We start from the raw sequence: 25,441 nt of genomic DNA on the forward strand, positions 1-25,441 counted from the left end.
GTGGCCCCGGGCGCTGGAGGCCACGGGGATCCCGGCGCTTGGGGGCGGCCCCGGCGCGGCCCCCGGCGCTCCCTGCCCGGCGCCGGGCGCGCTTTGCGGCCGCCGCGCTTTGCAGCAGGGCCGTAGGGCGAGGTGAGCGCCGGCCGGGCGGGGCTGCCGAGGGTGCCCGGGGAGTGTGGAGAGCCCGGGGCGGAGCGCAGCCACCGGAGCGGGACCGCTGTGCCCGGCCGGCAGTGCTGGGAGAGCTCCAGCTCCCGCTCCGAGAGCGCCCTGTGCTGGGTTTGTGTGCGAGGACACAGTCCCAGCTTGTCACCCCGCCTGTCGAGGGAAGGGTTTGGAGGAGTAGGAGCGGCTGAAGGAGTTGCGGAGCTCAGCCTCGCTGAAAGGAAGCTCGGGGGGACCTTCTGGCTCTCCACAACTCCCTGACAGGGGGGGTCGGGCTGTGCTTCCAGGGTACGAGGGACAGGAGGAGACGGCGCAATCTTAAACTGCGCCAGGGAAAGTTTGTGTTGGACATCAGGAAGAATTTCTTCACAGAGTGGTCAGGCACTGAAATGGGCTGCCCAGGGCAGTGGTGGAGTCACTGGAGGTTCAGGAAAGACTGGACGGGGCACTGAGCAGTGCTTTAGTTGACAAGGTGGTGTTCAGTCTTAGGCTGCACTCAGTCTCAGAGGTCTTTTCCAACCTAGCTGATTCTGTGATAACAGCGTGCTGTCCAAAGTGGGATGGAAGCTTGCTTGTCCTTTCCCCCATCTAGGCTGTACTGAGTCCCAGAGAGAGCAATGCCTGGGTGGCACCATCCCGCAGTGCCCAGCGCACGTGGGTTGGATCCCCTGAGCTTGCCATGGCAGAGCAAAGCAGAGCCCAGGGTAACGAGGCTGCCCTGAATGGAACAGAACCAAACCAGCCATCACTGCTGGTGGCAGCAGTAACTTTGAAGCACTGTCTGCTTTCTCCTAGCACTGCTATTTGTGCACTTACCTTTGATTTATATTTTTTTCAACGGCTCTGAATATCTTGGGTGTTGGGGGAGGCAGCTCTAAAAATAACTTTAGAAGCTGGTTATTTCCAAAGCTGTTATTTCTGCCTCTGCCTGGTTTCTTTCCCTTCTGTAGTTAATGGCTTTTTCTACTGCTGCAAGGCCTGGTTCACAAAGAAAATCTTGTTTTCTGCTCTGTGCTAGTTCTTGCTCTGTTAGCAAACATACTCTGGGTGTGGGTGATGGTGTGTGTGCAGGCAGCAGCTGCATGTGATTGCAGTTCTGGGTGAACTAGGTGGTAAAGCAGAAACACAGAGTCCAGAAGGCACTAAAAATGAACTGAAGCCTTTTGAAGGGTCGATCTCCAGCTTGTGAAAGCTGGAGCCACAGCAGGGTGCAGCTGTTCAGAAAGGTGCCTGCTCTTTGAATCAACTCTTTCAGAGGTGGCTTGAGGAAGTCCCATTGTCCCATTTCTCAGGCGTGTGCCAGAGGATGGCTTATTTTTAATGGTGAATCCCATCAAGAACCCCAGTCACTGTTAGTGCCTTTCCTCAAGTTCTGCTGCTGTGTGTGAAAAAACTTCACCTGACAGTTGTAGGGGCTGGTAGAGGTGTTGTGTACAAAGTCTCTCACTTGAATGGATTATTACTGAAAAATGCTTCTGCTGCAGTTGTTGAGGGTACCTGTTAAATCTAATTTATCCTAATTCTTATGGTGTGATGCTTTTCAGCATTTTTTTAAAGGTGGCTCAGTTTTAGACAGCTGTGCCTCTTACCACAGAGCAACTGCCAAGCAGATTGCTGTCCTGCCTCCACATGCTGTGAGAGTGCCAGTACTAGGGACCTGTGTGCTCTGCCTGCCCTGCCAGCAATGGATGCCTCACTTTCTCATGGAATTGCAGGAGAGGAGCACAGCAGGACTGCTCCCAGGAGTTGTGGAAAGCAGGGTTATCCGTGAAGATTTAACCTCCAGCGTGTGCAGAGTTGCTGTGCTCCAGTGGCTGTGTTGGGTGCTGCTCTCCTCGCCCCAGGTGCCCTGACTTTGTGTTGTGCCTCACACCTTCAAGCTTGCTTTTTTGGGAAGTTTACACTCAGCTTGTTCCTGGCCTGCTGCAGCTTTTAGGCTTGCTTGAGAAAAGAAAAATATGGTGAGTGTACAGCATGACGCTGGTGTTTAATGTGCTGAATGTATGGCTGAAGTGGAGCTGCCTCAGGCTGAGAGCCTGACTTTGGAACACTCCAAGCAGCTGCTCTCCCTGGGGGATTCCTAGAGCTGTGTTTTGCTCCTGGCCACTCTAGAGCAATAGAGCAGCTGCTTTATCTCTGGGACTGCAACAAGTGCTTCCTGAGTAATGTGCACCATAGGATGAAGGGTGCAGATCAGCTGGAGTCAGATTTGGCACTGTCACAGTTTAGCTGGCAGTAGCTGAGATTGCTCCTGTGTGTCTCTCATTTGGAGGCTGAAAACAAAACAGTGTAGATATTTAGAGGGTCCAGATCTTGTTCATATCATCTATTCCAAACCCTGAGTGTGCTTCATCCCTGAACATGGAGCCTTAGCTGGTGTGAGTCACTATGGATTGGCAGCCTGGGGTTGGTTTCTTTTGTGTGTGTGTGCTAATTGTGGCAGGCTGAAAGGCACCTCATCTTGGTCTCTGCTTGAGCTGAAGGGTTGAGCAGCCTCCTAAGCATGTGAGCAAGCTCCAGTAGAGACAACTTGACATGGGGGGAGATGAAAAATGATCTCTCAGATCCAGGCTGTGCTCATCATTCTGTGGACTAGGAATGTACCTAATGATATCATGTTTTTTTCAGTCTAGAAGGGATATTTATATCTATCTACCTATATATATATATGGTTTGGGGGGTTGGGGTTCACCTAGCAAGCTAAAAGCAATGTTTTTATTATTACAATGATGTCATTTTTATAATGGCTTCTCTTATTCCTGCTAATTACTATGGTTCCAGCCACAAAAGAGCTTTCTTGTTCTAATTGGCCTCCTTCTGTTTCAATTCAGTTGTGTTGCTGTGTCACCATGGAGACAGTGTGATGTCACGAGATGTGGCATCACTTAAAAGTGGCTGGGAGGCAGTTGCTCATATTCTACCTCACCCCATCCACCCCAGTAATCAATAGCTGGGAGCAAAAGCAGAACAGCTCAATGTACTTCAGGGAAGATATGGAGCTTTGAAATGAGCCTGAATTACAGATGCAATTTTAGGGCTGTTACTGGAGTAGTGGTAGCAGAAAAGATCTAATATACCCACCTTCTCAAACCTGTCTCCATCTACTTGTGGGTGCTCACTTAAATAAATGCCAGGAAGCCCCAAATCTCCAACAGTTGCTGTGCTGCTGCACTTGGGCCCTGCTGCCAGATGCTTGAGGTACTAAAAACTCAGACACCCACTTGGGTCACATCCTGGGCACAGCGCTGGGCTCGGTGCTGCTGGGCTGGAGGACAGGTACACTCAGGTTTGTCAGCTCTGATGTCAGTCAGAAAAGCTAGTGTTTCACCAGGGCGTGATTTGGAAGAACTTTTTGGGGTCTCCTGCCTTTTCAACACTTCTGAGATAGCTTTTTCTTCTGTGGAAAGCACCCAGTGGGATTAGCTGGGCTACTGAGAGCTGGCTGATGAGACCAGGAAAGCCAACATGGTCTCTGTGAACTCAGCAGAGGTGGAGATGTAGCAGAGGATTTGTCTTATTTCACGGCTTAATTCTTCTCTGTGCCAAAACGGTGGGAACTTCCTTCCTATTTCCTGGAATACCATGATTTGTCACCAGAACACTGGGAGGATGTGTTCCACTCTGTCCAGTCTTTGCTGTGCATTTGTCTTAAGCTTTTTTTTTTAAATTTTTTGTAAGGAGTCTAGTTGAGAGCATGGCATAGTGTACTTGATCCTCTGCCTTGAGCTGTAATATCCTAATCAAATATTAACTAACTTCCTCCTGATTAGTGAGAGTTAGGATGGTGTCAGTGTGTGGCCTGGCAAGTAGGGAGCCAATGCTTTCCAATTACTTCTTGTTTTTGAAAGGGGGCTTTGTGATACCCAGCACAGAAGCTTGTTACCTGTAACTATGGTGTTTGTAATGTTTGATATTGCAGATTTCTCCTATTTGTGGGGTATCTATGGGTGAGATTGGAGTGCTGTCCTAGTGCTGGGTGCTGATCCCACTGCTCAGCAGGGACCCCCATATGTGGCACCTGCACGGTTTGGCTGGAGCTGCTTGGAGTTATCTCATAGGGCTGACACTTCTTGGCAAGTACATCAGCTCCCTTCAGCTTTGCTTGCTTTAAGCAACTTTGTATTCAAGCAAAAAGGACAAAACTTCATGTAATGTGGAAGCTGAAACAAGTTGACTTTTTCAGTGTGAGAGAAATTTTTGGCTGTTTTCATGAAAGGATCAAAACTGTTTTCTAGCAGTTCTGCTGACAGACTCATCCTTTTTTTTTCTTCCTAATTTTTGTTCTGAATTGCTGGGTCTTTAGGATGAAAGGCTACAACAGCCTGTAGCATAAGGATGAAGGTTTTTTTCACCTTCTCTATTCCCTTGAAACACTTGATACATGTCCTGTTTAGAGGAAAAATGTGACTGAAAGGCCAGTTGCACTCAAATCATGTTAATTTGTAGTGCTGCTGTTTTTAAAGTTGCTGTTGTCTGCTAAAGATGCTAAAACCTGGGTTTTAACCAGAATTGCTTAAAAGAACATACAGGGTAGAACCTGTTTTCCTTCTCTCCTGGCACTGGTTACATCTGTCCTGGTGGCTGTCAGGCCACTCCAAGGCTACTTGACTGTGACTTGCAGCACTCTGGTTACTGAAAAGGAGAAAATAACTGCATGAAGGTCTGCGATTGACACTGCAGTGAGCAGACAGATGCTGTTCAGGAAGGGAGTTAAAAGCTCCTCTCCAAACTGTGCATGGTTTGTAGGTTTAGCTATATTTTAGCATGTTTTCCATTTTCAGTGTGTGTGTAGAGAGCTATGTCTATGGGAAGGGTGAGATGAAGTTTCCCATAATGCACCAAAACAACTGATTTCCATTAAAGGCCATTAATAGGTTGCTTCCTGGAAGGAAACTAGTCCTATCCTTACTCATGGGCTTTTCTAAACAGTTAACCTCATCAAATTCCTTTATTACATGAGTGAGTCACTGTGAAATGGTTTATTCTCTGAGTAAGACAGTGTGGAGTTCCTTATTGTGCAGATTTGAGCCCTGGAGGATTAACTGTTACCTGCTTCCCCCCTTGGACTGCAGTGCAAGTGTTTTAACCTTGCAAACGCATTGGGTGATGTCCTTTCCCCTGTGCCAAACCCCTTCCCTCAGGGGTTTCCTTGAACCCCTCAGGTGGGCTCAGCTGGCCTCTGGAAAAGGAAAAGAGGGAAAAGCTAAAGTGTCCACCAAGGCAGTTTGAGTGCTTGAGGATGGGAACAGAAACATATACTCTAATATTCTGCAAATTAATGTGGTGTTCTACTGAGTTCTCTGAAACTCAGACCTGTCATTCAAATAAATTTTAAAATTATTTTTGTAGAAGATGGTTGCCTACCAGGCGGTAAGCAGTGTACAGACTTAAAAGCGAGGAGTGAGGGAGTGGACACTGACAATTTCTGCAGAATAACTGCAAAAGGGTGAGGTAGAAGGAAGTGGTGTTCCTGCCTGCAAGATACACAAAATACTTTGCTACAAGTATTGCTTGTAGCATAAATTGCTACAAGTCTGCCTGGGCATCTTCCCAGGGCTGAAGTTTTCGGCTTTCTTGCAGCAGGAGCTAGTTCAAGGTTGTAACACCAAGTGCTTGTTCAGATTGGAAGTCAACAGATTGCCTACTGCAAGCCAGGACCTGGAGACAAGCATCACGTTGTTGTGTGTGATCTCTGATAAAGGCTGTGAAACCAGAGCTGCCTGATCCTGTTGCAGCCATAGCCTTGTGTACCCATGTACAGGTGACAGCTTCTGCAAGCATCACCCAGAGATGGAGGTTAACAAATACGGATTTGTGCTTAGAGCAAACAGAAGAAGAGAGGGTGCAGAGCTGGCAGATGCTTTTAAGCAAATGAGTAGAAAAGTGAAGTTACTCAATGTGTGGAAGCCTCAGGTTCCCATCTAGGCAAGCTGCCACACAGAGCAGGACTTTCCTCTTGGCGTCCCTTCACCTCTTGATAACTGCTGGTCAGTGAGTGGCAAAAGACAAGAGTCCTTCCTGCTGCTTTGGAGACAAATGCATTTGTTCTTTGTATTGTCTGTGCTTTTCTAACCCCTCAGCAGAAGGAAGATATCTCAGTGAGCCAAGGTCTGCCCGTGCCTGGGCTCCTTACACTCACTGAGCCCTGGGTACTGATGTGGGGTGAGCAGAGTGGACAAGGCTGGCACTTGGCTGCTTTCTTAAAGTCTTAAAGATCTTGTCCAGCCAGTGGCAAACTTCAGGGCTGTGAATCACTTGTGTGTCAGTGGTATTTGCATATTTTAGGCAGACTTGCTGCACTGTGTTGGGCAACACTGTGAGAAACCTTGAAGCTTGGAGGGAAGTGCAGCTGGCAGTGCTGTCAGACACCTCTGTGCTCCTGGTGCTGAAAGCTGAGCTGACAGTTTAACTCTGTTCAGGCTGACTGGTGCTTAATCCTGTTGGCAGGATTGCCAGAAACTCAGGAAGGGCTGGTAAACTTGAAAGCCTGCACACCTGGCCATAGAGACAGGGCGGCCTGGGCTATGGAAGATGTCCGTGCCTGTGGAACAGGGGTGGAACTGAATGGTTTTTAAGATCCCTTCCAACCCAAGTCTTTCTGGGTTATGAGTAACCTCCAGAAGCCATAACCTATGCTTAAGCCCATGCCCTGGTTTTCGAAGTTCTTTGAGGTTTTCCTGGAGAGGGAATGTATTCAGGAGGAAGCAGGTCTGCGCTGGTTTGGGAATACCTGTGTGTGCTGTGCTGTGCCATGGACACACCTAAGCTCACATACTCTGCATGTTCTCTCCATGCACTTGTCTTCACGTTACCAACAGACTTCTTTATTTGAAGGGGCAGTGGCTGTTCAATTGTCCTCTTGTACTGAGGTTTGCAGAGGCCATCCATCTGTACCACAGCTGATTCCTGCCAGACCTGACCCTTCTCTTGGAGCGTGATGCTTATGGCTGCCTTGATTTGGAGCTGGCCTTGTGTAATGTGCCGAGGTCCAGTGCACAGGCTCGGAAGGCTGCCAGTGGAGTTCTCTTGCTGGGAAGCACTGATTGCAGTTCTGAACTCTTTTGTTTGCTGTTTTCCTCCATCTTTAAGTGGTGAAGATCAGAGTTGGGGTTTTCACATAACTGCAGTCAGAAATGTAGGAAGGAAATAGCCCAGCAGGGAGCTGCTAAGGGGGAACTCTTCTTGTTCTGCAGTGGAGCTTGTGCATATGGAACTCTACACAGTTTGTGTTTTCCAGTAACTAAAAACTGAAGGTAGAGAACCTTTTTTCCTCTTGCAGGTGAGATTTTTGAATAAATATCTTAGCTGGCTTTATGGTGAACTCTCACTGATAAGACAAGTGAGTTAATTTTCTTAGTAAGGAGTTTCTGATTGGGAGGTCTGATTTTTCTAGTATTGATAAAGCAGAGTTCTTAATACATCTGAACTGCTACCTGGTATCCTGTTAGGCACCAGGGTGTGAAAATCTGGGCCTGTGTTCTCAAACATACAGGAAATGACTCTTCAAGTGATGTCACGCCAGCTCTGCACCTGCTTCTCAGAGTGCAGCTACTTTAGGTTGTGTCCTGGTGTTGTGGTTGTGTTTCTAGTCTTGAGGAACAGCAGGTACTTGTTGCTCACCTTGGTGGGCTGCACAGAGACCCCCCACGGTGCTCACTGACAGGGAAGGGGACAGATGAGTTGTCTTAATATAGGGAAAGCTACACTTAGTAGTAGTTTGGAGATTTTTGAAGTGTGGTCTCCCTCCAGAGTTTCAGGTTGTGCTTTCTGGTTTGCTCCGTTTGTCTTCTTATTCCCTGGCACCTACAGGGAGCCTACAGGTCAACATCCCTCTGTCCAGGGGCTTCACGCTCCGAATGCCAGTGGGACATGGCAGCACAGAGTCTGACTTACAGCTACCACAGCCAGACTAAGAGCTTTCTAACTGCAGAAGCAATTATTTTTCCATGGCATTGCTCTTTGTGCTTTGTTGCTTTTACACACACCTAACAGAAACTAAGGACTGTTCTGATCCTAACGCGCAGAGGATATGCATTGTATGTGGGAAATCTAAATGTCAAATAACTTGAGGTTTGAAACACCTGACATTTGGAGTGCGAGAACCAAAGCCTAAAGCACAGTGGCTCATTCTGGTGGGGGCTGCTGAATTAAACCCTAAAGCAGTTCTCTCCTTAGATTCCTGAGAGCATTATTCCTCTGAGAACAGCATGGATAAAGGACTGCAGGTTCATTTGCTCATGGGAGCACATCTCTAGGTTTAAGAAGTGCTGTTGTGCTTTCCTCTGTGTTCTGAGTGCTACATGTGTTGAGGAGGAGGGCTGCTGCTGCAGTCTGCCTGGATAGGCAAAGGACAGGCATCCTGGGATGGAAACAGTGGAAGAAAAGGCAGCCTGGTAAGGTGAGGCTTCCAGTGATCATGTGAATTCATACCCTGTTAAAATTTCCCCTAAATCATGTCCATACTTTAGGATCACTGCAGAAGTCAGCAAAGAGAAAGCTCAGACTGGAGTCCTTAAGACAATTTGCAGGGTGGCTTTAGTTTAGAAGGGGATGCCTGGCCTCCCAGTCTGTTCTTGACCACTCACTGAAATGGTGTGTGCAAGTCTGTGCCTGCAGAATTGGGGTGCACTGGTGCTCCTGTGGAAAATTTATCAGCTTGGCCAAAACTCCCAATGAGGCTGTATCAAGATGTTTCCTTCAGCACTGCCATGGCTTTGAACTTGGTCACTGCATTCTGAACAGGGAGCACTTCTGAAACACTGAAACTGAATAGTCCTGGGGGGGGACACTGCTGTGCTAGGCTCGTGTCGTGCCAGACAGCAGTGTGGGAGGGTGTGCTGGGTTTGGGATCACATCCTGGCTCTCAGGACAGCTGGTAACTAATCTAACAGAATACTAATAATTGTATTGCAAACTGCAACGTGCTTGAGTTCCAGACCTAGGGAAAGCAGTTACCTGTATGTTCTGTCCTTCATGAGTGGAATGTTAACAGAGCTCAGACCTGAGCCCCCCAGCTCCCTATGTTGGGGTGGGGGCTGTGTGTGCCCACCTGGCACCTGAGCACAGGCAGTGGCTGCTCAACACCAAAGGGGGTCAGGTGAAGGTGGGAGGAAAAGGGCTCTGGATCTGCTGTTCCCAGCTCTGAGCTCTGCTGCTGTCCCTTGGTCTGTGGCTGTGACACACGTGTGGCAGTGCAGAGAGTGAGCACAGTTTAATATTCCATATTGTGCTATCCTAGTCCTGGGCTTCTCTTTCAGCCTGTGCTTTAAGCTCAGCAGTCCTGCCTGTGATCCTATCACACAGGTGGATCCCATGGATCCCATAGCACAGATGCTGGCTGTGTTACCTTGTGCAGAACACCTATGTTCAGTGTTGCTCCATGTTTTCCCAGTGGACTCCATGGTGCTGGAATGCTGCCAGTAGTGACTACCTGGTGTGAGCTGCCAGGGCAGACACATCCTGCAATCAGGAGGCTGTGCTGGCATGAGTTCTGTCCCAGGGCTGGGCTGCTGTGTCTGCAAGGTGACTCACTGCTGTTACACCCTCTCCCCACGGATAAGGCATTCCTGCTACAGGCAGAAGGAGGCCCAGCTTCCACCGGGCTCTAGAGCAGCTGAGTCAGATGTCTTCTCAGTTAATGTAATTAAGAATTAGCTGAGGAAATAGCTCCTGTAACTGTCTTCGTGGTTGTGTCTGTTAGTGGCCAGAGTAGGAGGGGACAGCCCTGTGGTACCCAAGGGAGGTGGCATCTCACAGATTCTCCCAGGTATGTTGCAGCACAGGCTGCTGACATTGCAGTCCATGGAAATTTCCTGATGGAGATGATGCAAACTGCTGCAAGCTGGCAGTGAAATAACCCTGCAAGTGCTCTGCTGCTCCCTCCAAGCCTACTCACATCCATGTTCCCACAATTAGATAACTGGCCACGCATCTGTTTACAAAGCAGTATCCAAAATAACATGTTGCTGTTTTGTTTCCTCAGCTGGGCTGTGTGTCATGGTTACAGCTAAAGAGTAGACCTGAATCTCTTGCTAAAAGGGGGTTGGGGTTTTTTTTCTATTGCTGCTTTAATGCAAAGTTGTCTTCCCCATCTCAAGCCTTGGGCTTGTAGGTATGAAGCTTGTCTGCTGTCATCTCATAGGCATCCTGTGTCTGCTGCATGTCTGGGACAGGAATAGCAACACCCCTGAGAATGGGATTTGTTGTTGGCGTGATGGTGGTGCTGGAGGCACGAGCCATAGCATGTGGGGAATGGGCACTGTGGGAAGGGCTGGCCAATCTGCTCTGCCTCCCTGGAAGGCCACAAGAGGCTCATCCCAGAGCAGCTGGCACCTCCAGGGGGTTTTGGATGCTCCTGGAGCAGGTGGAGCCCCACCCTGCAGCAGTGGGAGGGCCCTGTGGGGTGGGCCCTGGCTGCAGGACAGTAGCACTTTGGACCCCATGTGTTTCTGGGTCCACTAGCCCACTCAGACTGGGGTCCAGGCACAGGCTGGAGCAGACAGGAGCTGTCAGCTCTTCACCAGCTCTGCTCCACTGCAAACAAGAGAATTCAGACAAGAAAATTAAAGGCACTTATTCGTTGCTGTCCCACCTCTTTGCTTGTTGAAGTTTACCATTAATTTATTTTCAGAAGCATTTGTGGTTGGTTTTGGCCTTGGAAAGGCTGTTGGGGAACAAAGGATATTTTTTCTCTTGCTAGCATATAGTGGCAGAGCTCAGAGCAGTCTTTTCTTTAGGTGTGTTGAGGAGGACAATTATTCCTGCAGTATGAGCTCCAGGTCTCCAGTAAGCTGGGGTGAAATGGGAGTTTAAGCAGAGTTTAAGTCCTGTTTCCAGCACTGGACAGGACTTCTCCCTGCTGATTCAGTCTCTAGCTGACAGCAAGTTCACAGTGTTCCTCCTGCCTGGCTCCCAGAGCCCTACGGAGGAGACATCTGGTGGCGTCACCCTGTTCCAGTGACCTTCATCTTCAATCAATATCCACTGTGTCTGTCTTGAGGCTTCTGACAGGCCCAGATCCAAGAACCTTGACAGGGCAGTGCTTCCTCTGGAACTGGGCCTCTGCTACATAAACAGCCCCAATGTTTTCCTGAAAGTGCTTTCCAGGAAAATGTATCAGCAGGGATTGGGTTGGTTTGTTTCCCAATGTGGTGTCACAGACATCAGGAGTGACCCCGGAGTGCACAGTCACCATGCAGGTGACACTGGGAGCACTGTATGTGCTGAGGGTCTGTGCCTGGGTGTGCTCTGTGCTTCATCCTGGAGTGACGAGGGCAGAGCAGTGTCCTTGTGTCCTTCTCAGCTGTGTCCCCCTTGGTGGCACCGTGTTCTCGTGTATTTTGCCACAGTCTGATGGGGGAGTCCTTCTGGCAAACAAACCCCTTGAGCAGGTAGTTGGAGACCTGCTCCTGGATCCCATCCTTGTATTCCACAAGCTCCGTGCTGCTCTGGGACTGTGTCTGTGCTCACTGTTGGGTTATTTTTGGCTGGTGGTTCTTGTTTCATGAGGCCACTTCAGGTGAAAGCACTTGCTGGACTAACCCCAAGTAGCTGACACAGTCAGTCTGTCCTGGTAGACCGCAGTAGCTGTTCTGAGCAATGCCTTTGAGCTGAGCACAGCAGAGGCCAAGCTGGTGAATGCCCTGGAAAGCCCTGCATCCAAAGATTGGCATTTTGCTGTTCCTAGGAATTTCATCCTACAGCTGGTCTGGGGGTTGGACAACTGGCATGACAAGGAGTGGCTGCTTGAATGCAGTAATGCATTCCAAGTCTAAAATTGTTCCCAGGCCAAGTGTGGGGATATGGCCAAGTGGAGGAATAAGTCCAGCCTTGGGCAATCTTCACAGTTTGGCTGGGATTTTCAGAGAAGTGTAGAGATGGGATTTTTCCTGGAGAGCTGATGACAGCATCCTTTCCTTGGTGTGTCAGCTCCTGGTAGTCAGGTTTTAGAAACCTTGAGCTGGTTCTCTCCAAAACTATTTTGGCCTTGGTTGGGTGAGGAGGTGTCTGCGAGGAGCAGTTTGGTTTGTTGCCTCCATCTGCCCTTGCAGGAAGAACTTGTCCTCAGTGCTGCCAGAGCACTGAGACCTGGGCTGGGAGCAAGGGGAAGGGATGGGTTATGGACATGGTTAGAACACCACCAGCCTGCTGAACCTCTGAGCGTGTTCAAAGGCTGGCACACAGCTCTTGGGCTCTGAAGACCTGTAGCAAAAGCCCCATCAATTCCTGTCTGGAATGTCACTTGGACTGATATATTCTGTTAGATTGAGTCCAGCAGATCCTACTTTTTTGCTGTGGCTTCATTGTAGCTCCTGGTTAGGTTACTTAAGAACTGGCAAAAGTGCTTGTTTGGAGCAGGGGCTTTGCATTCCTAAAAACCCCAGTGCTCTTTGTGGTGCTTGCCGTGGGCACAGGTGCCTGAGGGCCCTGTGGAATGTGCAGGGAGGGAGAACTGAAGATGAGCAGGAAAAAAGGGAGCATTGTGGATAGGCTTCTTCAAGGCTGCTCATGATATGTTTAGCTTCTTGGACTATGGAATAGCTGGGCTGGTGTGTTTTCCAGCAGGCTCTGGAGGCCCTTCAGGCTCCTGGAGACTAGGTGAACACTGTTTTTCAGGAAGGTCCCATTGCTGTGCTTGAGCAAGGAGTGGCTTATTCCAAAGACACCTCTGGTAAGCTGTCTCTTGCAGCTGTCTCTTCAAAACAGTCTGGCTGGATCAATTCATCACATTTCTTAAGCCACTCTAAATCATTCGTTACCTGCTTCCTACCCTGCCATTCAGTGTCAAGCCACAGATGAGGAAAAGCAAAAATGCCTGTTTCACCTGCTGGTTGGTATTTGGTGTTTCCAGGTGAAGTCCTGGGAGGAAGCTTTTTGGAATATCCTGCAGAACACTGTAAGATTTCTGAATTTGGTGTGGATGGTGTTTATTTTGTATCTGGAGTTACACAACTGCTAAATTGAAAAGAGTGGAGGGAGAGGAGATCACTCATTTGGAAACAGCAATAAATATAAGCAAGGTGGGAAATGGAGCCAAGAAGGCTTTTGGCACATAGCTTCTAAGGCAGAAAAATGGTCTGTTCCACAGTGAGCAGGTTCCTGAAAGCAGCAGGGAATGCTCTGGTGACGTTTAATGCTTTTGCTGGAGGCTGGGGTTTACTGATAACCCTCCTTGGAAGGCCAGGGAGTCATTGTCACATTCTGAATTCCAGACAGCGGGACAGAAGGGAGTAGGTCCCAGTGCCATGGGAACAGCATGACTAAGCCAATGCCTTCAGCTCTGTGGCTTAAAACTGAATCTGCTCACTAGATGTGGTGAATAGTGCTGTGTGCTGGCCTCTCCCTTGTGTCCCTTTCCTAGTTAATAGTCTCTGATGCTGGGAATACCTTCATGGCAGGTTTTGCAGGCTGGAAGGGGCCAAGTGTGTGGGCAAACAGGTACTGCATCCCTGAATCCAGACCTCCTGCCACCCATACTTGCGGCTAAGTGGTGGTCTGGGCTCTGAACTTGAAAGCTTATGGGGACTCTTCATGCCTGTGAGCCAGGAATGTGGTGTTTTGGGGCCTGCAGGAAAAGCAGACCAAGCTGTGAAGATGAAGACTTGCTGGTGGCTGGAAGCTATGTAGGTCACAAATACTGGAGCCTCAGATGTGCTTGGAGAAGGCTCTGGGTGCATGCCTGGGGTCTGTTGTGTTCTTTCATTCCAGAGCTGGAGCTGCACAGTGGCTCTTTTGTCAGAAGCCTGCTCAATTCCCGAAATGAAGTATTCCAGAAAGTGCCGGGTTTGTCCAGATGCCCCCTCCCTGGGGTATCCATTGTTCAGGGAGTGCTTGTGATACTTGAAATTCTTAGGGAATCAGACCTGGGGACTCTTGGCCTCTGGGAGAACAGTGTGAGGAGTGGCACTGGGGACACATGGCGCTGCCCCTCTGTCACCAGGGAGGAAAGTTTTGGGCTGCAGGGTCGGTGGTTAGTTCAGGTGGGAGCATTCAGAAATCCAAGCAATGAGCGCAGCTTTCTAAAGCTTCCTAGCACCCTACCCAAAGGGATTAGAAGGTTAGAATATTTGCTTAATTGCCTGCTCTGAGTTTGAGGACTTCCCTTCCTCTCCAGATCAGACCAGACTGTGCTGCAACAGCTGAACCACTGTCAAATTTAATGCTAATGCAGAGGGAGCAGCCTGCTACAGCCTTTTCTGTTTGTTCATGTGATTTTTTTTCTTTTTAATCTTATGGATAATGCCATGTTAAACAGTGAAATAGAATATGGAGTAGCTTTCTCTAACATGCAAAGCTTGTCCTGTGCCTCAGCCAACTGAAGTTTCCCAGCAATTTTGACTTTGATTCTTCAGTATTAGCATAATGTTGCCACATCTTGGTTTGTACATACTTAAGGGAGGAAATAGCTTCAATTGAATTTGGCTGTTAAAACCTCTTGATGATTGTACCTTTGAAGATGTAAATCTTGGATGCTGGCTGCCTGACAGCCACTGTCCAAGTGGAAAGAGTGACTAAGGGCTGGAATTTTTCACTGGGAGATGAGTCCAGCCTGATGCCTTCCCATCTTCCTGGTGCAGAGACTGTTCACTGCTGTCTCCTCGGCTGCTGACACATGTGCTTTCCCTGGCCCAATGGCTACAGGGTGGGGTTTGTTTTCAGCTTACAAAGAATCCCTCGTCATCTGGGTGTGGGGAGGGTTTTTCATCATGTCCTGGGAAAACCACCTCTGCTGCTCCTGGTGGCATCACTGAATGCTTGCCCTTGCCTAAAAGAGCAGAATATCTTCCTATGAGCAAGGGAGAGTAGCCGATTTCCTGCACCAGACAAAATTTGGAATACAGTAACTGAAAGCTGTGATAAAAATCCTGATGCTGAACAAAGTGATGACGAAATTAATTCTTACTTTGAGGGGGATTTTGTTGGCAGAAATGGTGGCAATTTCTGGAAGAATAGATAGGCTACAAAATTGTCTGCTTCTGTTCTTGGGGATGGAGCAATTCCCTGGGAGCCCCGTTTGTACTGGGGAACTCAGCAATTGCTGCCTTCAGCACAGGCCTGTGCCTGTTATCACTCTCTGTGCTGACAAGTTGCTGGCTGCCATCAGCGTTTTCAGCACCCTCTTGGCCAGCTCTTCTGTGAACAGTGTTTAGTGGCACACTTAAAATGATGGTAACCCCTCCACCCCACTTCCAGGACTGCCCATCAGTGGGAATGTGCCAATAATGCCTCAGCAACTGGGCAGTGTTTGCAAAACCTTCCATGAACCACACTGTGGGCTTGGTTGCCCCAAAGCTTTAGGTGTGATTCTGCTGTAGGGGAGGAACTCCTGTTCCTGCACCTGTCAAAAAGTCCTGGACAAAGTGGCAGGGGGAAGGTCCCTGGGCTGAGAGGGAGACATGTGGAGAGTCCCACAGAGTCACAGTGCTGTTTGTGCCATGCTAGACTGACACACTGTTCTGAGGTGGCAAGACTTGGGTTATTGCCCCTATTTTGTGCTCAAGGTGCAGCTTGCTGCCTGTGCATGGAGAGCATGAGATGTGTCTCCAGTGACACGTGAGCAAATGCTTGGGAATGACTGGATTTGGGGCTTCAGCAATCAGCATATCCTGAAATAGCCCATTTGAGTTGCTGAGCTCTGACATAGACAAGGAGAGATTCAGTTTGCCATGGTTTCCAGCCATTTCTGGCCATATGGATTTTGACTGGCTGTGACTTTGAGGAGGTGTGTTGAGATTCCCTGGACTTCTGCAGTGGCAGGGAAGCGAGCTAAAAGCATCCACATATGCCATCCTCCAAGTGATGTGGCAGTGCATGAAGTGAAGTGATGGCGGAGAGAGAGGATATTTCATGCAGTGCATAATTAGCTGGTGGAACTTACTTCTGCAGGAGATTCTGGAAACTGCTAGCTTGAAGAAAAACTAAAAAGACCTGCCTAATTACATTAAACACTTTGGTGATTAATTCTAATACCCTCAGTACACTTAGAAGTGGCTACAGTAGTGGGTACATGGAGGATTTGCCATCATTCCTTATGTGTCTCCTCCAAAGGCCTCCCCTGCTCTATGCAGTTTGCTGCTTTGCTGAGCAGCAGGATAATACCCCATGTGGAGAAGGGAGAGGAGAACAGCCTGTGACCTTGTGACACTGGCTAATTCATGTCTGGTTCACATTTATGCCCTAATGCCATGTCTCTGCTGCCATAACCCTGGGCAAACCTTGCAGAAAAGGCAGCATGAAACAGGGAGAGGGGCACAGGGACTGGTCACTGCTGCAGGACTGCTGCAGGAATTCTGTGGCACCCAGTTCAGCCCAGTTTCCTTCCCCTCTCTGCCTGTTATCCATGGTCTGGGATGTCCCATGCCTCTCTCACAGAGACCCTCCTGGCTGCAGAGCCCAAACCAGCCCAGACACAAAGCTGCAGGGTGCAGTTGGCAGAACAGACCCTGCAGTCCCAGAGTGGCAGAATCGTCATTTTGAGACTGCTACAGTGAATGTTCAAAAGCAAGGGGGTATGGGGCCTGCCTTCAATAAGTGCTGTTCCTGAGAAATACTCTCTGGAATGCAAATGTGTAGGTCTCTTCAGTTGTGTTTTCCCTCTCCTGTCCTGCTAGCAGGTCCCTGTTGTCTCTGATCTGCTGGCTGACAGTGTTAGGGCTGCACTGACAAACCTGTGTGTGTGATCAAGTCCAGTGGACACTTCTTGTGCTGCTGCTGAGCTTTGTTTGCCACAGCTAGGTGAGATGTGAGGCACACATCCCTGCATTGGCAGGATGAAGTGGATGATGATTTGGTGCATCAGCAGAAAGAGTTGTAGCAGCACTTTTCAGCACAGCTCATCTCCCTGTCTGAGGAGCTTTTGGCTTATACATGGTCACTAAGCTCTGGTCCATATAGCTCTGAAGTGGTCCCGGCATCTCCTGGAGCCCTGGGAGTGGTGGAGTGCTGAGCTGCTGGGCAGACTATGTGAGGTGCTGTGTGCTTCAGTCTGTCCAGTCTTGCTTTCTCTTACCCAGCACTGGCTGCAGGAAAGGCCATGTGACATGTTCCAATGCCAGAGTCTGATGGAAGTGCCTGCCCTCACTAGAAATCCTCTGTGGCATGGATGGTTCAGAGCTGAGCCCCTTCCTGATGGCCTCCTGGAGGGAGCTGGCTGCTGTATGGCCCAGATGTGCTGCCAGGGAATCTGCAGTGCTTCCCTGCCTTCTCCAGAGGCAGGAAAAGTAGCACTGTGAGTTCCCTGTGTTCCCTATTGCTGTGTGCACAGAAAGGTTTCAACTCCTCCAGCCTGGCATCCCCACTTTGCTGCAGCCAGGGACCTGCTTCTTGCCCCTCAGGCTGGGGTCTGTGGCCCCTGGAGCTGTGAGTGAGGGCGTCATGAAGTGAGGAGGGGGTGTCTGTAGCAAACAGGCTGCTGGATGATGCAGCAAGTCCTGGGTCCCATGGCCTGCCAGCACCTTGGCACTGTGAGATCCCATTTCTGCATCCTCTGCACAAAAGCCAGCTGGGAGAAATGGTGTGGCCTTAAAGCCCAGCTGGGCTCCTGTTACCCAGAGCTTTCCACTCTTACAAAACCTGCCATGGGATTAGAATTCCACTGACCTTTCTCCCATGGCCTCTGCTCACCATCCTGTGCTGCAGGATGTGCATGGCCATGGAGATCGAGCTGCAGACCTGCCTGGGTGGGCTCTCGGCTGCTCTGACAGCCCTGGCCATTCTGGAGGGGTCAGGCAGGATCTAGCAGCAGGAGGAATCACTGGTGGCTCTGTCATGCCCACCTGGCAGGACAGTCCGGGTGCTGCTGGGGACTCTGCTGCTGCATTCCTGGTGCAGGGCCCTGGGTTGGGTGGATACCGGGAGAGATTTCAGGGCTCTGCAGGCTTGAGCTCCTCTTAACTCTGCTGCTTCACCTCCTTAGTGCATTAAGCACCCAAAGCATCAGCCCTCCTTTGTGAGGGTTTTTGAGGGGATATGCACATGTTGAGTCCCAGCACAGAGCAAAGGAGCACTCAATTGGTGCACCATCCCTTCACTTCAGCTGTCTGTGGGAAAAGGCGTGTGCCAGCACTAAATGGGCAGTGAGCTGCAAGGGACCCCATCCCTGGGGATCAGGCATCCCCACCCACCAGAGATGCAGTTCTGCTTCTCCTGGGACCGTGCTCACAGCTTTTCTCTTCCCAGTCAGTGACTTCTTAAGGCAGAATGGTTGGGTTTGGGGACCTTGGAGGTTGTTAATGAATTAACCCCTGGGGCAGGGAGAGACAGCAAATGCTCCTTTTGGCTGCTGTCCTGTGATGGCTGGGTTGGAGACCTGTCTGAGTCCCCAGGACAGACAAACACTTGCTGGATGTGAGCAGGAGCAGGGTGGAGCTGCTCACCATGGCTCTAACTCACTTTAAAACCCCTGACAATGACTTTGGGGAGGGTGGGGAGAAACCCCAGTCTCCTCTAGCACACACCGCAAGCCCCACTGTCAGCTGCTGCAGCCGGGTTTGGGAGTGCCTGCGGCTGGCGTTCCCTGCAGCATCTGCTGTGTCCCTGCTGACTCTGCAACAGGCTGTGCTGAAGGGAGGGGTCACCAAATCTGTCAGGAGCCAGCAGTGTGAGGTACCCTATTTTTAACCCCCAGCATTCTTGGGGGTGTCTTCTGCTGCTTCGTGCTTCTTTTAAATTTGAGACCTTCTACAAGTAGTTTTTTTTTGAAAAAAGCAACCTGCATTGCCTTCCCCATGTATTAGCTCTCAGTGTATCAGTGCCTATCATTTCTGTGCTCAGGAATTCCGAACTGGAGCATGTCCATGACACTTCAACTTCTGGTATATTGAAAAATCCAAAATCCCTCATGCAAACAGTTCACAGCCCTCAGCCTTTCCTTCTCTGGTTCAATGTTTCTGCTCCCCCACCCCAAAGTATGGGGATTGGGTCTGTGATCAGAACTGGGTGCTGGGGCTTGTGTAACCCTGAGTGCCCCTGTGCCTTGCCCCAGGCATCCCTGGTCACCCTGTGTGGTGCCTTTGAAGTGACCAGGGCTGCTGCTCTCCCTAAGGGCATCTCAGTCACGGGTGACCAGAGAACACAAATGGTTGTACAGAGTATTTTGTGGTGCATTTCTGGATGAGAGCTCTACTGTTACTCTACAAAGACACAGCTGATGTTCAGACAGAGCCCTTTGCTTCTGTATTTGCTTCTGACTGCAACATTTGAGAGATGCTCCCTTGAGTCTGAGGTCCTTTTTCTGCAGATATGTCCTGTTCTTTCATTTCAGTGATCTGCAGGAACTTGCTATACTTGTCATGGGTCAGGCAAGTGCAGGGCAGTCCTTTTTTTCCTAACACCAGGTACCAGATAGATGCATGGGTGATACAATACTGTCCTGACAGCAGAGCTTTTGGGATGTCCAGGACTGCTGTGACCAGGCTGTGCTGGACCTGAACAGGTGCAGGGGGTAACAAATCTCTAACAGCTGTGTGCTCTCTGGACCAGCACTTGGAAGTGTTTCCCAGCTGGGCAGCAAAGACCTATTGGCACAGGTCTGTTTAATGCTGTGACAGCATCTCTGGCTGGTTGGGGAGGGCTGTGAGGAAGGAGGTGTTTGATGAGAGCTAAGAATTTATTTCTTTGTGTAACAAAATGTCAGATTGGTGAAATGCATTCTGCAAACCTGGTACAGGCTATGCCAAGGGGGAGCTGGAGTGAGGGTCAGGCAGTGTGGGGCTGGATGGAAGCTACTCCCAGAGGAGCCTGTGTAGGAGCAGGAGGGGCATCTCCCTTCTCTGTGCTTATCTCACAAGTGAGTTGATGCTGTTCAAGGGGAAATAGCTACTTCCCATGGCTGTTTGGGTCAGGAAGAGTGCCTGGGGTGCAACTCCAGGGGAGGGCTGCTCATCTTCCATGGCTGCTGGTGAGAAAAGCTTCGATGGTGGGAGTGACATTCCTACCTTGGAGTGTCAGGGTGTGACCCCATCCTGTTGCCCCTCACCTCTCCTTGGTCCCTCCTGCAGACCCACCTGCCCTTTGCTGTGCTCCCTGACACTGCTGGGATGTTCCTTCCTCTGCCTGCAGTCCCAGGGTTGGGGTGAGGGTGTCCCGATTGTATTGTGGGAGAAGTGACAAGCCTGCAGTGGTGCCCTTGTCCCAGCTGCCTCTCCAGCCATGCCCAAGTGGCTCTGCCTGCTGCTCTGCCTGAGCTATGCTGGGGCCAAAAGCTGAGGATGGGTAGGGCAGTAACAAGGGGAATGTTGAATTTCTCCACTGACCTCCTTCAGAAGTACTCGAGGTGGTTTGGGTGTCCGGGCCAGGTTTGTGCAGGGCTGTAGTGACAGGTGAGAGGGCTCTTTGCTGGTGCTGCTGCCTGGGAGGAGCTCCTAGGGAATGCTCTGTCCTCTGACTCACAAGCTCATGGGCTATGTCACAAGCTCACTATGGGCTCTGTGACATGCAGAAACAGCTGCAGAAGTGTTCATGGTGTTCCTCTGGATTATCTGAGAGTTAAAGGGCTCTGCTGGGCTGGTCACTCTGCAGGCTCCATGGGCACATGGTTTGGGACTGTGCTGTGGGGATGCTGCTGCTGTTGGGGTCACCCTGCAGGGAGGACTGGCAGGAGAGCCCACAGCTCTTCCCTGGCTCCCACAGCCCACTTGTGGTCACCATCAAGTGACTGTTACCTCTGTAGTATCAAGGTAAGATTTTTAGTTTTTCAAAGATCACTGCTACTGAGATTTACAAAGGGAAAGCACTGAGGCTGGAGGTATTTATAGCATTTCTATGAACTGCCTCTCTGAATAAATGCAGTCACTTGACTTTGCTTTCCAAGACTTGTTTTGTTTAACTACTGTAAAACTGCTTTTAAATCTCCTCCAGCACTCTAAAGACAGTCATTCTGTCAGAACAAGAGGTGGCATCTTCACAGGCATTTCACATCATGTCAGGATGGAAATATATGGGAGCCATGTGACTTTTCACATGGGCAGATAGTGATAGGACAAGCAGAAATTGTTTTAAAGAGGAGATACTGAGATTGGATATTAGGAAGAAAATCATCCCTGTGAGGGTGGGCAGGCCCTGGCATAGGGTGCCCAGAGAAGCTGTGGCTGCCCCTGGATCCCTAGAAGTGTCCAAGGCCAGGTTGGACATGGCTTGTAGCAGCCTGGGATAGTGGAAGGTCTCCCTGCCCATGGCAGGCAGTGGAAAAAGATGAGCTTTAAAGTCCCTCTAACCCAAGCCTCTGTGATTTCTGACTTCTATAATTTTCCTGTTGTTTGATTAACAAAATTTGGGTAGGTTTCTCAGCAGTGCCTCTAACTGCTCCAGGTATCTTGACCTTCAGTGTGCAGAATACTCAAAATAGATTCTCTGCAAGCCAAATACAGGGTCAAGGAGGCCTGTGTGTTGTGGCCATGGCTGTAAATACTAGAAACATTTTGGTTTAGGAGAAAAGTCAGGTCTGAAGTGATTGTTGTGAACCATAAAATCAATAAGTGTCCATATTGCCTTCGGTAGGAATTGTCACTGGGGCTCATTTTCACTTGGACTCTCTACAAATAAAACATCCTACGGTTCATTACAGCTCCAACCTTGAAGTGGTCCTCAAGCTGATGAAAATCAGAGGTCAGGTCACTTGGAATGCAGCTGTTCCAGTTCCCTTTGCTGTTGGAAACTGCCTCCCAAAGCAGCTCCTTCCAGCCAGGAGACCCTGTGGCAAAGGCCAACCCAAAGCCCTACAGCTGGAATCTCTAAGGGGATAATGCCACTGATGCCATTTGCTGCAAGATAATTCTATGGTTGTTTTATTTTAAAGGCAAATGAGCTTGTCTTGTAGGAGAGATTATTTCAAAGCATTCTGCTCTGTGTGTGAGGAAATGGGGTCTTTTCTCCAGCCTTTCCCATGGGGTAAGGGGGATGCATGGAGCAGGACAGGGATAGCAGCGAGCCCTGCTGATGTTTGAGGGCAGGGGAACTTGCCTCCCCAGCTGGCCATGGCTGGGGGCCTTTGAGGTGATACAACAAAAATAAGGACGATTTGAGTAGGTCCTTGAAGTTCCTGGAATGATTGGAAACATCACCAGGCTGTATTGAATCAGCAATAGCAGAACACTGGCACCTCAGGCCACACTTGAGGGCAATTCTGGTACTTAAATCTGACCCCAAATACCTTGGCTGTCATCCTGGTGGTGCTGCCAGGTACTGAGCAGGTACCAGCCTGGTGGGGTGGCAACAGGGGCTGGATTTAATATTCTCTTATGACTCTACTTTTAGTCTTCCAAGAAGCAAAGGCCTCTGGAAGGAGAGGGAGAGGATTCCAGCATGCCCAGCTGGATTTTGAGGGTGCAGAGGACTCTCCAAGTAAGGCTCTTCAAACAGCTCTTCTGCCCAGGGCTGCATCCATGGGGATTGCCCAAGCCCCTGAGGACAGGGGTGAGGTGCTAATTTGGAAATGTAAAGCTTTCTAATAAGCAATTATTAGAAGGAAGCAATTATATGAAGGAAGACTATAAGCAAACATCCTTCTCCCCAAAATCAATCATCTACAGCACTCTGTGAATTCCAACTGCTTGCTGAAATAAGCCTTAGAAGATCCTGTGAGCTGGAAGAGCCTAGTACTGCAAAGCTGGAAGCTTAAGCACAACTTCCATGTTCTCCTGTTGTTCTGCACCTCTTTGGAGCAGGGATGATGTTCCCAAGCAAACTGAGCTGATGATGGTCCTGCAGAGTAAGGTCCTGGTCCAGTGCCCACAGGAATTGTTGTTCCCCATTGCAGCACAAGTTGATTTTAAAATATAACGGGCTGTGACTTCGGCAAGTCCAGAGCAGATCCATGCCCCACTGAGCTGTAGCCCTTTGAAGGGGTAAGTCAGCAACAGGAATGTTCCTGACTGGTGGGATTGGCCTCAGAGCCAGGAGGGCATGCTGCCTGCAGCTCCTATGGAAATATTAGGATGTTCTTGTCTTCCTCAGGATTTGTCTCTTCCCACAGAGTCAGGAAGCACTGAACCTTAGTTCAGAGTTGCGTTGAGGGCCAAGGACAGACTGTTCTGAGTGGGCTTGCTCTGTCTTTGGCTTTTGAAACCCATCCTAGGGAAGGCGTGGTTTCTGAGTTCACTGGGCTTATGGTTGCAGAGGGCTTCAGTGGGGTTAATTTGCAATTGCTCTAATTAATGCATCCCCAGTTCTTCAGAGCTCGTGATCATTTTGTGTTTGTCATTTGCAAAGTTTCTTAGAGTCTTCGACTTACTTTCATAGCTCACAGAGTGAAACTTTTGAGCACAGGGACATGAATAGGGGTGTGTTTTGTTGGTCCTGGGTGTTTCCCTTCCAGCAAAGCCTGTGCTGCCCTTCAGCCTAGCCAGGTGGCATGAAGGGATCCCAGGTATAAGGCAAGGGGATGCTGTGATTTCCCGCTTTAACAGAGCAGCACAGACAGTTCATGCTGTCTGTTGGTAGGTGGAGAATGGCTTTGGGTCTGGCTTATTGACTCTGAGCACTACTGATCTCCCCCAGAAGCTCTCTGTGCTGCTGTGCCCTCCCCTTGTTTTGCCTGGACAGGTTGTTCAGTGTCAAATAGCCATCGATTTCCTTTCCCCAATCTCAGCCCTGGTGGTGTCCATAGCAGCTGGGACAGCTGGTCTGAGCTCATGGTGGCCATGCCAGCCAAGCCACCAAGTGCTGTGGCCAGTCTGGCTCCAAGCAGGACAATGTCACAGGGGCTGTGGGTAGCAGGGCACCTTGGGCACTGTCCCTGGGGGAGGACAGGAGCCTTGTGGAGGTATTTAACTGAAGGGACATGTGACATTCTTTCACTACTGCCAGTTCATGTGGCTCTTAACTTGCCATGGCCAGTGGCTGCTGTAGCCCTGGTGCAGTAACATGAACAACCTGTTGTTTTGGGGTGTAGACACAGCTGATCCAGGGGTGCCTTTGCATGGCTCTGGTCAGGCTGCTCCTATGCTGCCCTCCCACTGGGATGGGATGTGTGAGTCAGGGCCTACAAATTGCTATTGGAGATGGTGCTCAGGTGAGGCAGCCCTGGCAGGGGGACTATGGACACCCATCACTTGTGTAAGTCAGAGAGTGATGAGTGAGTGGTAGGATGGATCCTGCTCTCTTGCCAGCAGGACACTGCTCAGTTTGTGCTGAACTTGGTGTAGTAGCCTGGGGGAACTGGAATGAATTTGGTGCTTTCTGAGCTCCTGTGCAGATCCAGGCTGGAGGCAGCAGCGTTGTCCAGCCCTACACAGACCTCTCACTCTTCCTGTGCCAGCAAGCACCATTACAGTTCTGTTGCAGTGCTGCTCAGCATCTCTGGGCACAGAAATGCTACTGGAAACACACAGATCTCCTCTGTAATCCCTGCCTTTTAGTTCCTCCTTTTAAGTGGAGCTTTAGCTGTTAATATGGTAAATAGTGGGATATGTAAATACAGGCATGTCCATATACTGTCAATAAGGCTCGTGGGGCAGCTCTGTGATTGCTCCACAGGGAATGTGGCTCCCAGGGATGCTCAGGACTAGCTCTGGCCGCACTGGAAATGGTGAGGCAGCTGAGATCCCCTTCCTGGATGCCCTCCAAGTGTGCTCAGGCTCCACTGTGGGCACAGTCTGCCTAGGCAGGAACAGGAGCTTGGTCACCTGAAACATCCCTTCCCTGTTGTGGGGTGCAGGGGAAAAGCAATCTGAGATTGCACAGGACTTAATGGAAGGAGCCAAAGGTAGGATAGGAAAGGGAGTCTGGTGACTTGGAGAGGACAGAGTACAGGGGTAGGGAGATAGAGGGGATCAGTTGTGTGTAGGAAGGTGGCTGGTCAGTGTGTTTAGCCATGCCCTGCTCAGTGCAGCCTGTCCCGGCTGGACAGCAGCTGAGTGGGACTGTGGCCTCAGGGGCTTGTAAATCCTGGGCAGACAGAAGGCCTAAATACAGCTGCTGCAGGATCCACAAGGATTTTGCATGTGTTTTCACTGGTGGACTTCCATCCTGTCCAGCCAGAGGCAGGAGCAGGATGGGGCTGTAGCTGCTGTCCTGGTTTGTGTGGCCAGCCACCTGTCTATCCATACGTGTGGAATGTGTGCTCTGTGCCTGCTGGGCACACATCTCCAGCCTTGCTGCCAGTTGGATCTGGGGCCATGGAGTAGCAGCCTCACCAGTCTTGGGCTGTTGCTTCCAGACAATGTCTTTTCCCCTGGCATGGAGTAGTTGAGCTTGTCAGGGGCTTCAAATATGTGTTCCTGCCATCAACATCTAACAAATTTTATGGCTTCTTTCCATTTTTGTAGGAAAAACCATCACC

At 49.9% G+C, this 25,441-nt stretch overlaps 1 protein-coding gene across 6 annotated transcripts in view; it reads left to right on the forward strand.

Moving 5' to 3' along the window:
• Positions 1-25,441, forward strand: part of DLGAP4 (DLG associated protein 4) — a 144,910-nt gene that overhangs the window by 110,521 nt on the left and 8,948 nt on the right. The gene's annotated exons all lie outside the window — the stretch shown is intronic.

The sequence above is a fragment of the Lichenostomus cassidix genome, chromosome 20 (assembly GCF_008360975.1).
Source record: "Lichenostomus cassidix isolate B80296 chromosome 20, HeHo_3.0, whole genome shotgun sequence".
NCBI lineage: Eukaryota > Metazoa > Chordata > Aves > Passeriformes > Meliphagidae > Lichenostomus > Lichenostomus cassidix.